Source organism: Nannospalax galili, unplaced genomic scaffold (assembly GCF_000622305.1).
Source record: "Nannospalax galili isolate Female #2095 unplaced genomic scaffold, S.galili_v1.0 scaffold390, whole genome shotgun sequence".
Lineage (NCBI taxonomy): Eukaryota > Metazoa > Chordata > Mammalia > Rodentia > Spalacidae > Nannospalax > Nannospalax galili.
Genome location: NW_008330777.1, coordinates 5,375,250 through 5,387,910, shown reverse-complemented (window position 1 = coordinate 5,387,910; position 12,661 = coordinate 5,375,250). Strand labels below are relative to the sequence as shown.

The window sequence follows — 12,661 nt, the reverse complement described above, 5'->3', positions numbered from 1 at the left end:
ATGTGTTTTTGTGTGTGTGTCTGTGTGTGTATGTGAGTGTGTGTCTGTGTGTGTGTCTGTGAGTCTGTGTGTCTGTGTGTCTGTGAGTTTGTGTGTGTGTGTCTATGTTTGTGTCTGTGTATGAGTCTGTGTGTGTGTGTGTGTGTGTTTGTGTCTGTGTGTGTGTCTCTGTGTGTGTGTCTATGTTTGTGTCTGTGTATGAGTCTGTGTGTGTGTGTGTTTGTGTCTGTGTGTGTGTCTGTGTGTGTGTCTATGTCTGTGTCTGAGTCTGTGTGTGTGTGTGTGTGTGTATGTTGGGATTCCTTACTGTTTCTCTAAAGTTTCCCTTCTTGACATGTGGCTGCTTGCTGCCATGTGGTGTACCTCTGTATCAGTAACTCAAATGACATGGTCATTTTCTTTCTCTCTTCCATCACCTCCTCTGGGAAGCAGCTGAGATTTACAGCTTGCCTGTCCTTGGGCTTTCATTTGAGTTCATTCTTAAATTCTTTTATGAAACTGAGAAGGGTAAGGGGGGAACCCCTATTTCCCCTGCATTATATTGCAAACTTGAAGGAAAAATTCCTATATAAAGAGGTCATTCTTTGTTGTAACTGGCCTTCTAAAGATTGGCAAGTAGCTGGTTAAAGTTGTTTGTAAGCCGCTTTAACAAAGGGACTACAGGGGCCTGGAGGGTCAGCTCAGCTGTTAAGAGCAGTGGTTGCTCCTGCAGAGGATTCCAGGCACCCACATGGAAGCTAACATCTGTCCTTGACTACAGCTCCAGGGGAATCTGACGTCCTCATCTGACCTCTACTGGCATTGCATGACATGGGTTCACTTTCATACAGGCCATTGCCTTTTCATGCAGGCAATACATGCATACATTTAACAAATAAAAACAATGAATGAAAATTTTAAAAGGGACTGAAAACTAACAAAGTACAAAGTTATACCCATAGTTTTCTAAAATCCTTAAATTTTTTATCCCTCTGATAGTGTGGAGCAACTATTACTGGATAAAATCATATAAATTGAGAACAGTAGGAGCTGAAATAGTAAGTATAAAAAGACTGAAAGCAAATTATAGATGAAAAGGGGCTTTGTATAAAATGACTTCCTGGATTTAAAAAATGAATTTACTTCAAGCAAACCTTAAACCTGTTTGTGTTTAAGAGAATGAAAGAGATTATTTGCCTAAAATGAGAATATTTTTTAAATGTGTAAATCTTAAAGTTCATTATATTTATTTGGATGTCTTTAGCAATAATTTGTTCAAATATATTCCTCTAGAAATTCTCATTAATCAGTCATTTGTCATCAATTCTTTTATTTACCTACTTTGTTCCTACAACATGAAAGTTATTCATCTTAAGAACGGAAGTGTCTCGCTGCTCGCAACTTCCTGCAGCCGGCCGCATCTGGCCCTCGCTCCACTTCCGGACCCTCGCTCTGCTTGGCGGACTTCCCTCCTGTCATGGTTGGAAAGGGCAATCAGGGACCCTGTCTCATCCCAAGGAGCCCAGATACGATGCTGCCCCGAAGCGGGCCAACTCATCCTCCTCCCCCAGCTTGCAGAAGGGAGAAAAAGAACAGGAAGCAATTGAACTTATTGATGAAGTACAAAATGAAATAGAGACTTAATGAACAAGCCAGTGAGAAAATTTTGAAAGTAAAGCAGAAATATAAGAAACCCTGCCAACCATTTTTTTTTTTTTCAGAAGAAGTCAGAATTGATCACCAAATTTCGGACTAACAGCATTTGCCAACCATCCACAAGTGTCTACACTGCTTGGGGAGGAGGATGAAGAAGCGCTGCATTATTTGACCAGAGTTGATGTGACAGAATTTGAAGATATAAAATAAGGTTACATAATAGATTTTTATTTTGATGAAAATCCTTATTTTGAAAATAAAGTTCTCTCCAAAGAATTTCATCTGAATGAGAATGGTGATCCATTTTCAAAGTCCACTGCAATCACATGGAAATCTGGAAAGGATTTGACAAAACACTCAAGTCAATCACAGAATAAAGCCAGCAGGAAGAGGCAGCATGAAGAACCAGAGAGCTGCTTCACCTGGTTCACTGACCATTCTGATGCAGGTGCAGATGAATTAGGAAAGGTCATCAAGGACATCTCTCCAAATCCCTTGCAGTACTACTTGGTTCCTGATATGGATGAGGAAGAAGGAGAAGGAGAAGGGGAAGATGAGGAGGGGCAGGAGGAGGGGTAGGGGGGAGGAGAATTGGAAGATATTGATAAATAAGGGGATGAAGATGAAGGTGAAGATGAAGATGATGGTGAAGGAGGGGAAGGAGAGGAGGATGAAGGAGATAACTGAAAGAAAAGAACACTGATGGATTCCAACCTTCCTTTAAAATTTCTTTTCTTTTTCTTTTTGAATTTTCTCCAGTCCCTGGGAGCAAGTTGCAGTAGTTTTCCCTCTCTCCTGCCCCTTTTGTGCTTAGTCACCCTGTTTTTGAAGTCTCTTTTCTCAACATAATGGTTCTCAACATATTTGAGGGAAAAGAACCTCCTCTCTTCGGTTCTAATTTCATTTTGGTCCCTTCTTGTTTCAAACTGTGAAATCAACACCACCATGCTCTGCAGGGGGGCGGGGGGTCCTGCCCCTTGGCTCTGCTGGAGGCTGGGGGTGCTGATCCCCTGTGTAATAGTTCACAGAATTCTGGCTTTTTCCTCCTTTCTCTGTTTCCTAGGCTCAGAGATTACACTGTGTCTCTATGCGACTATGGACAGTTAGCATGCACCTGTCTGCTCTTGTTTAATAAAAAGAAAAAAAGTAAAAAAAAAAAAAAAATGGGTATAGAAGGTCAGCAAGGGTGGATTTGAAATGTTTGAGTGAGTTACGTGGGTGTTTTGACAACATGGCTTCTCTTTTGGCAGGTTAATTGTGGTGTTTAATGGACATCCTTGCAGTTTAAGATGACATTTTTAAGATAAACTTCTCTCCTCCTGTTGTCCTGCGTCCTGCCAGTCAGTGGTAGAATCAGCAGAATCTGCAGAATTCTATTTGGAATTGACATTCTCTCTTGTAATTTTGTTTGTTTTAAAATTTTTGTTTTTACTGGAAAGGAAAGAAGATGATGCTTAGTTTTATGCATTAAAAGTGTACAAGTTGCTTTGTTACAATAAAATAAAATGTGTATACACACACACACACACACACACACACACAAACCGAAATGCTCTCTTAGCACCAACTCCATGTCAGCTGTTTTCCTATGTTCTGCTTCATTTTAAAGCAAAGTACTTACAAAATGCTTTTCTACACAGTCTTTAAAGGCCTTTTAACCCTTTAGTGGTCTATTCAGAGATAGTCTTTATGCTCCACTCTGCAGAAATGCCTCTTCTTCAAGTTATCATTGTTTACAACCCTAAATATAGTGTCCATGCATTTGACCTAATTCTTTATTCTTTTCTCTCTGATCCACTTTCTCCACCTACATTCCAGAAACTATGTTTTTTCTGAGCCATGGTTTTGTCTCATTGTCTTTCAAACTTCTTCTTACGTCTTAATTTTGGAGTGTCTACACTATTTACATTCTCTCACTGAGTTCAATCTGGGACATAGTTTTGAATATAATTCATATGTTAGTGGATTGCAAGTCTTTAGGTACATTACAGAGCCTGTTGGAACTGTTCCCTTGTATATCTAAAACATTTTGCGTGGTTAAACTATCAAAAATTTACTTATGTGCCCTCCCTCCAGTTTTATTGTTTTTTATTTCAGATGAGGGAATTATTTCTTTAGAGTACGTCAGACTAACGAATTTAGCCATTCTTACACACTCTATCTTGCTCCTTGTTACATCAAAATATTTTGTTTGCCTGATCTTTACAATATATTCAGTATATGACCAATCTTTGCCTTTTACTAGCATCATCACCATATTTCACCTACAACCACTTCATATTGGGTCTCTGTGTTTTTTTTATGGGTCTATTTTCAATATGACATTATTTAAAGTGAGGTTTTAGATCATGTGCCTTAATATGTCATCAGTCATCAGATCAAAACTTAACAAATGCTTCCAAGTTTATATAAGACTCAATATGCTGTGGCTTTTCTTATTTTCTGACAAGCTACACTCCACCTAAGCCATACTGACCTACTGACTTTGGACTTCCTCTTTCCTCAGACTACAGTGCCCTTCTTCCAGATATTTGCATAGATAAGGTTTTCATTATTGACAAATCCTTAGTCAAATGTTATAACATGTTCTAACATAGGGTAGTATTTATTTATACAGATTGCAATTTATTATTTTCCATATAAATAAAGGATAGGCTCCAGGGTCCTCTTGTTCCAGCACCCACATTAAAACGAGTCATGATGGTGTGCTCTTGTAATCCTGGTACTACATGGGTGGAAACAGGTAGATCCATGGGGTTCACTGGCAGTCATACTAGACAAATTAAACAGCTCTAGACTAATGAGAGATCCCCTCTAAAAAAACAAGGTGGATGGCTTCTTAAGAATGACACCAGAGGTGATTCTCTGGCCTCCATGTGCAACTGCATACACATCTACATGCAAAGATACAGACATGCACATATACACATACATACACTCATTTTGTTATGCTCCTTTTGGGTGTCAGGTGTTTTGAATAGGTCTTCAAATCTGATCCAGTTTTAATAAATATGTATTCAATGAACAGACATCAAATTCTTTCAACTAGTTACTTAAAAAATCATAGAGCTCATAATTTATTCATAATAGCCTCTCAAACTCCTTTTTAAATCTTTATTGAGATTCCCATTAGAATTTCTTAAGTTGATGAATTACTTTGAGAAGAAAGGTCATTGATCCCATTTGTATATGTGGCTCACTGCATTTGTTTGTGTATTGTTTAATATTCTTCAGTAAAATTGCTGAGTTTTCCCATATAGCTTTCTAGATCTATACATTCATTGACTGTCATTTAGAATCTAGTAGTATTATGACTATTATGTCCATTCAAATTTTTCCTTAAATTAATACATTTATGCATATGAAATAGATTTTTCATTTTAATTGACATATGCATTCATTATACAAAATAATTGGTTTAATTGTGTCATTTTTACATGTATTTAATATACTTTTATTATTAACAATGATATGGCACGTGGCAAATTTGGGTTTCTAGTTTTCTTTCAATTGCTGTGACAAAACACTCTGACCAACTTCAGCTTGCGGGAGGAAAGGGTTTATTTGAATTTTATCTCCTTGGTCACAGTTCATTACTGAAGGAGCCCAAGGCAGGAACTCATAGCAGGAACCTGGAGGCAGGAGCTGAAGCGCAGGCCATGGATTGCTTCGCCGGCCCATGCATACCTTGTTTTCTTATACAACACAGGTCTACCTGCCTGGAGGTGGGGAGTAATAACATCCACTGTGAGTTGGGTCCTCCCACATCACTGAACAATCAAGAAAATGTCCCACGGACAGAGGAAATTCCCCAAGTGAGGCCCCCTTTACTCAAGTGTGTCAAGTTGACAACTAAAGCTGTCCAGCACACTTGTTAATCTATTACTGCTAAGAGTTTATTGTACTTTTGGAGTTTTCTAAGTAAAGAAATAAGGCTGATGTTATTCTTCTTTTCATTTTGAATTTCACTTTTTTTCATATTTACTGTATAAGAGTTTAATATAATGTTGAGTAGTATTAATGCATTGATAAGCTTTGCTGTGTCAAAATACACGAAATAACCATTTTAAGGAGACATTTATTTTGGCTCACAGTTTGAGATGTTTTCTCCTACGGTGTTTTGCTTTTGGGTATGTGGCAAGGCAGCAGTATATCATGGTGGGGAGAAAGAATGCCATGGTCTAGAAATCTGCTTACCACATGAGTAAGGAAAGGGCAAGAATCCCAATATGCCTTTTGAGTGCATTTCCCAATTATCAACTTCCTTCCTCTAGTCCAACCTCCTCAATGTTTCACTCTCTGCCAGTAGTGACACAAGCTGAAGACTAAGTCTTTATGTGAATTAGCTTTAGGGGATTACTGAAACTCCATCACAGTGTGTCAAAATGACATATGTCATTTTGTAGATGCTTCAAATAGATACACTTTATAGATTTTTCTAAATAATCAGAATTTTAGTGAAAACTTTAGTCAAGTTTTATCATTAATTGTGAAGATTATTACAGTAATTGGTAAATAATGTAAAATATTTAAAGCCTTTTTTTTTTTGTCTTTTTGAGACAGGGTCTCCCTTTAGCCCTAGCTGTCCTGGAACTCACTATGTAGACCAGGCTGGCCTTGAACTCACAGAGATCCACCTGCCCCTGCCTCCTGAGTGCTGGGATTAAAGGCGTGGGCCACAAAGCCTTTCTCTTTTTTACAAGAGTTATTAGTATAACTTTTGTTTATATCTTCAAAGTAACCTATTTGGAGCTAAGGGATCAAGTTCAGTACCAATTAAAGTGCTTGCCTCTCTCCAGCATTCATGAAGCCCTGGGTTTGATTCATAACACATACTCGAATAATGTAATTGATTTCATAAGCAGATATCCTGATGGTAAACTACTTTTTCTTATACTTTTATGTTTACATTTTTAACATAGGCAAGTTTCCCTGGCCAGAATGATTTTTCTTAATACATAAAAGGTAAAACTCTTTTCTATTTAGTTCATGTTTATTAGTTTTGTATTGTCTATGGCCTGATTGGGATACAGATGGGGAGCTACCTTGTGTCTAATGGAAATGCAGGTGAGTCCAAGTTATCCAAATATCAGAACAACTGATAACAATCTCCCGAGACTTCTCATTCTCTGTCTGGAATTATCTAAGAAAACTTACAAAATTTAATTAAGCCCAAGAAGCCAAGCTTTCTTTTCAAACAATTTGTAAAAAGGGAACTAATTGATAAGAAGAGGACAATCATTGTTATTAAGCTGTAATTACATGCTTCAGGTCCTCAAAATGTCACTTTTGAAAACAGGTGTTGCCTCAAAATCAAATGCTATTCACATCAGACTGGAATCACCATCTTATAGATCAAGGGAAGCAGCCCTATGTCAGCCATTGGTCTGGCTTTGAAGTTCTAGAAGCAGTCTTGACAATTCCTACCAGCTCATTGTTTTTTAGGAAACTTTTCCCATTCTCAGCATTACACACATATAGATTTTGTTCACACTTCTGTATGTTCATAATTTGATCATGAAATAGTGACAAAAGTTTTCTAAACTCTGCTTCACTTTGACCTGAAAGTAACAAACAGGGCATTGGATGAAGGTCTCAGTTGTACTTTTCTCTTCATGGCAAGTTCTCCCGGGTCCCCTTCAGTTCTGGTAAATTTTAGTAGATAGAGAATTCCAAGTAATGTTAAATTTCACAATGGAGAGGGCACAATCTAGTTTTTCCTCTGTTCACTGAGGTTTTCCTAATTATAGCAAATAAATTGTTCCTCCTATGTGTCAAAATATCAAGTTTGTTGATAGCTGGTTAAAGTTGGAGTACATTTTCTTACTCTATGACCTGGGCTCCCATTGGCTTTCAATTCATATATTCATGTTACTCAGGTTTCCATCACTGTGACAACATACCTGACATTAACTCAAGAGATTTACTTTGGCTAACTATTTGGAAGGAGTTCATCCATGGCCACTTGGTTCCCTTGCTTTGGACATTAAGTGAAGCAAACATCATGGTAGAGAGACACTATAGAGAAGAGACACTCACCAAATAGTCTTTCTCCATAGTCCATGTACATGTAATAAAAAACTTAATGTAGCCTTTGACTTCTCGTGAATAGTTTATGAAGAAATATCTAATCAAGGAAAGAAATTATTAAATTATACTGATATTAAAATTAAAATACCTTCCATTCTGCATGTTTAACAGACCTCATTTTGCAATTGAATATGAAAGTTTATTCCTTCTTATATTTGCTAGACCTTTATTAATAAAGCAGAAATGTGTAGTCATTAACATGTTCACAACAAACAACTGACATTAAAGCACCTTAAAATTCAGAAGGAAAATGGTCACAGTAACCACTGTTCTTTTCAAATTTTTAATGTATTATTTAGTTTGATTTTATGTGTGTGAGTGTTTTGCCTGCATGCATGTAAGTGCATCAGTGTTGTGCAATGTCCACAGAGGCCAGAAGAGGGCAGTGGATCCCCCGGAACTAGAATTAGAACAGTTGTTAGTCACCATAGGGGTGCTAGGAACCAAATTCCTTTCCTCTGGGACAGCATTCAGTGCTCTTAACAATTGAGCTATCTCTCCTGCCACAGTAGTCACTGTTTTTAAAAAAAATACATTATTTTGTATTCTAATATGTGCTAAAGCTATAACTAGAATGGAAAGCTACTATAGGTAAGGCCATTGTGTTAAGGCTCATCACATACCAAAGAAATTCATTTCCATTGTTTATCTGACAGAATATAGAAGAATAAGTTTAAATTCCTAGATTCCTATGAGCAGAGGTCATAATGACAATTACATATTTCAATGTCTGGAGTTTTGTTCACTCATGTGACTTTAACTGTAATTGCATATTTCTATCATATTTATTTATAATTTATTATTATTATTATTTGTCTTTTTGAGACAGGGTCTCCCTGTAGCTCCAGCTGTCCTGGAACTCACTATGTAGACCAGGGTGGCCTTGAACTCAGAGAGATCCACTTACTTCTGCATCCCAAGTGCTGGGACTACAGGTGTGCACCACCATGCCCAGCTCATAATATTTATTTTTATGTATATTTTGGTTTTGTGTTTGTTTGTTTCTTTTTGACAGGGTCTCCCTTGAGCTCCAGCTGACCTGGAACTCACTGTGTAGAGTAGGCTGGCCTTAATTTCACATGGCTCTACCTGCATCTGCCTCTCAGGTGCTGGGATTAAAGTGTCCACCACTATTCTCAGCTTTAATGTACACTTGTAATAATTGTTTCCTAAATATATCTACATATTATACCATAAAATAATTCACATATGAGGCTGGAAAGATGGTTCAGTAATTATGAGCATTTGGTGCTCTTACAGAGTACCTCATTTTGATTGTCAGCACTGACATGGAGGCTCACAGTCATTTGTAACTACAGTTCTATGGAATCCAGCACCTCTTCTGTTTTCAGCAGTTACCAGGCACAGAGAGTGCACAGAAGTACATGTAGGCAAACACTCTTACACATAAAATAAAAATAAATGCATTTTAAAAGATTTCCCTTTTACAATTATTTTAAAACAAAGGGAAAATAAGTTTTCCTTTGGATTTGTCTTTCATCAAAACATTTTTCACAGGCTAGAGAGCACTTGCTAGCCAAACATGAGGGCCTCAGTTGCTCTCATCCACAGTGCCCACATATAAAAAGCCAGGTATGGCCATTCATATCTATAGTCCCAGCACTGGAGCTGGTGATAGAGGCAAGGGAATCATTGAGGTTTGCTGGCCAGATATCACAGTCCCAAAACAGTGTCCCAGGTGAGCGAGAGACCTTGTCACACAGAATAATGCAGAGAGCAGCAGAGCAGAACAAGGATGTCCCCCTCTGGCTTCCATGCACACACACGGGAAAACACACACACACACACACACACACACACACACACACACACACCAAAACATTTTTCATAAACTTTTGAAAATATTCTAAATATTTATTTCTATATCTAATTTCATTTTGAATACTGTTTTCTTTTCCCCAAATTCACCTCATTTATAAATAGGAACATTCGTTTCAATATTAATAGATACATTTTAAATGTATAAATTATGAAACATGCTGTCCTAGACACAAAAATACAAAAGACATAAAAAAGTTTATTAAGTGAGCAAAAGTTCATTGTTAAGTTACCACACCAATCAGCTCTCTAGACACTAATAATACAACAAAGAGAAATTCTATAAAGACCCTTTCTTTCCTAAAGCTTATGCCTCAGATAGTCGATGATTTGGAAGAAAATAATATATTATGGTATAAATTGATAAATTCATTTTAAAAATAAGAATGAACTGAGAAACAGAAAGGATCAGTGGACCTATGGAGAAATAGAGGTGGAGAAAGTGGGGACAGATTAAATTACTGCAAATCATCAGGACTGGACCTGTCGTCTATGGGAACTGACCTTGTTTTCTAAAAGAACATTCATAAAACTGCAAGATGAAAGATCTTACATAGGTGAATGATTTGTTAGAGGAGCAATGAGGTTGCTAAAGAGAACAAGTGGGAAAAGCAAGAAGAGATTAAAGACACAGAGGTGGAAAGAGTAGCGATCCTGAGAATGAATCAAATCCAGATGTATTGTGAAGGGAAAACCAGAAGGATTTCCTAATAAAACTGGGTAAAATATGGGAGGCAAATGCAAAATTCATGTATGATACCTCAGATTTTGGTCTGAGAAAAGAGGAGTTTAGAACTTTTATCAGTTATGGTAGGGGAGGGTGAAAGCAAAATCTATTTGGGAGGAGGATCATGGGAGTATGGTTTTGCATCTATTAAAGTTAAAATATCTATTTGGCCTTGAAGTAAGGAAAGTGGATCCAGACTTGAATATGTAGGGATTACACAGGTTGAGATTAAAGCCCACGTTAAAAGCAAAATTTTAGGATCACTTCTGTTATGTGAGACCTCAGAATTCCCTTAAACATTAACATTATAGAGGGAAAGACACCCCCACAGGTAACATTAGTAAAGAATTCTAAATATACATTCTTTGTCACCTCTGATCACCCACCAGCTGTGATCTCCTTTAGTGTTATAAGTTTTTGGAGAATTCATCTGTAAAATGATTCCTCTATACTGCAGATTTGTACAAAGAGCATTTATTAGTTGAGCTGTTTAATTACTTATTTCAAAAATAACCTCATATCAGTGTCCCCTGCAGATTTTCTCTTTTCAATAATTAGCAACCTCATCCTCTAATATGAAGCAAAGAACCTTGCAGGCATCCTTGAGTTTTTGCTTTATTACATGCCACATGACACCAAACAGAGACTATGACCGATGACCACTTCTTACAAACTTCATTGCTGACACAGCAGCCAAAGACAGCATTTTCATTCACCTGATATGGGACACAATCTCCTATTGTATTGTCTACAAGAAGATGGAGCAATCCATTGATGATACCACATCATAGCCCCCTTATGTTCAGCATGTCCTACAGTGATCTCAGAAATGCTCGCTGTCTTCCCACCTGTATTGAATCACAGCTGTTTACTATAGCTCAGTCCATTCTAGGTGCACAGCTGTCCTTAAAAATCCTAAACCCTCTTGTGCTTTATAAAATTCTCTTTATGATCCTTCTAGCACCTGACTGTGTGACCTATGGTCATGTTGCAGAACCTTGGTTGCATGTATTCCTTTCATAATCTGTTTCCCTTTGTGTAAACTTGACATAAATACTGTATCTGAAGTGCTTAAATATTTAATGTTTTCATTGTTCATATGAAGTTGCTTTATAACTGGGAATTCATATGGCAAAATGAGAAATAAGTTTTGAGCAAGCCTTCAAAAATTTTCCGGCTGCCTGGCCTGGTATGGTGGCAGTTGCATTTAATGTCAGCACTCAGAAGGCAGAGGCAGGCAGATCTCTGTGAGATCTAAGCCATCATGGACTACATAGCAAGTTCCAGACCGGCTGGGGCTAGAGGGAGACCATGTTTCAAAAACAAAAACAAAAAGAAAACAACAAAAAAAATGACCAGTAATTGTGTATGTACAAGCTTCCAGTGGCCTGAAAGCCTCTGCTTCCTTATGTTCATTAACAAGCCCTGCTCTTAGAAATCTTTCTATGCAATGGTCCCCGAGCCATAGGTGGGTGAGATTTAATGTAAGACTCCTATCCAGGGACACACACTCTGCAGTTTCTTATTCTCTAAAGTGTGGCCAGTTGTGGCCTTCCATTTGCATTGTACTCTGTTGTATAAGGAAGTTTCACTGGTGAAATTTGAGGGATGCACTAGGTTTCTTTCTATTTCCTATTCCAATGCAGCTATGGTGGCACTGAGCACCATGCCAATTCAACCAGACAAGGGCCCAGAGTGGAGCAAAGGAAATGGGCACCCAGCAGGCCCTAGTGTGGGAACTGTTGGAGACTGACTACTGCTAGGTGAGGGAGAGTGGACTTTACTCATGATCTCTAGATGGGCTGACTAGACTTCAGTGAATGAATTTGCACCAAAGGACATGTGGGTACAAATGCTTGACTGGATAGGACTTAGCATGTGTTGCAGAATGCATGAGGTTTAGGGTTAGGTGTGTGTTGGGGGGATGAATGGGGGAGGGACTCTAAATTTGATTAAAAACTGTTGTATGAAAAAGTACAAAAGCTCAATAATTATTTTAAATGACCAATAAGTTCTTGAAAGATATTCAATGCTAAAACTTACTAGAAGATGTACATTAAAACTTCCCAACCACTAGAACAGATATTTTAAAAGGACAGTGTGTTTTGATAAAGATGTGGCAATTGAAGTCCTCACATATCATTGATAGGAACACAAGATGGATCAAACACTTTATAAACATTTTTCAGAAAAGGTTAACCATATAATCACCATATGAACAATTCATTCTATTCTTATAAATCAAAAGTATATTGAAAACTTTTTCTTCCACAAATTCTTATGCATATATGTTCAAGACAGCATTTTTCATAGTAGCCAATAGATGAAAAGAAGCAACAGATGTATTTATGAATGAATGCGGTTCCATGA

The 12,661-nt window shown here is 37.6% G+C and overlaps 1 protein-coding gene and 1 pseudogene across 24 annotated transcripts in view; both read left to right on the top strand.

Moving 5' to 3' along the window:
• The window catches only part of Ppfia2 (PTPRF interacting protein alpha 2), a 580,223-nt gene that overhangs the window by 423,164 nt on the left and 144,398 nt on the right, over positions 1-12,661 (top strand). The gene's annotated exons all lie outside the window — the stretch shown is intronic.
• Positions 1,511-2,322, top strand: LOC103749334 (annotated as a pseudogene).